Source organism: Octopus bimaculoides, chromosome 17 (genome assembly GCF_001194135.2).
Source record: "Octopus bimaculoides isolate UCB-OBI-ISO-001 chromosome 17, ASM119413v2, whole genome shotgun sequence".
Classification (NCBI taxonomy): domain Eukaryota; kingdom Metazoa; phylum Mollusca; class Cephalopoda; order Octopoda; family Octopodidae; genus Octopus; species Octopus bimaculoides.
In genome coordinates this window covers 16,869,444-16,870,220 of record NC_068997.1, presented here as the reverse complement: position 1 = coordinate 16,870,220, position 777 = coordinate 16,869,444, and positions in this window count along the sequence as shown.

The window sequence follows — 777 nt, the reverse complement described above, 5'->3', positions numbered from 1 at the left end:
AGTGTGTATAACTATAGGTAATTATACACTAACAGGAAAATCACCAGTCTGCAGACAATCTGTTATGCATGTTGACCACTCCACTGCTATTAATCATTATCTTTAATAATCTTTACCCTTAATATGCTTATATATATATATATATATATATATATACGCACATAGATATACACCTATATACGTATATATATATATATGTGTGTATATATATACACAATTATACACACACACACACAAACACACACACACACACACATATATATATACATATGTGTGTGTATACACATGTGTTTGCGTGTATATTTTACAAGCATGCATATTAACACAATTTACCATTATGCATACAAAGAAAGGATAAAGAAATAGAGAAATAGGTAAAAAGTTTTGAAATACCAGAAGAATGGTTTAGATTTTTCCCTACACACCTCCCCCGCGATGTACTGTGATAATGATGATGATGAAGATGATGATGATAATAATAGGAAGAAGAAGAAGAATGAAACCCAATAGTAGTAGTAGTAGTAGTAGTAGTAGTAGTAGTATAACACGACAAAGCACACCATGTGATCACTGAACCATTGGAGTTTTGATGCGGCCAGTGATGCATGTTGGAATCGTTCGAATCGCTTGTAATATCGTGTTTACGCTTTAGTAACAAATTTTTGCGTTACGGAATATTTCAACCGTGAAATCTCTTGATAAACAGGTGCAAGTCTCGTCTTCTGAGCGACAGTTCCTGTTTGTATGTATGTTTATATCAGACACAAGATCGGAAGA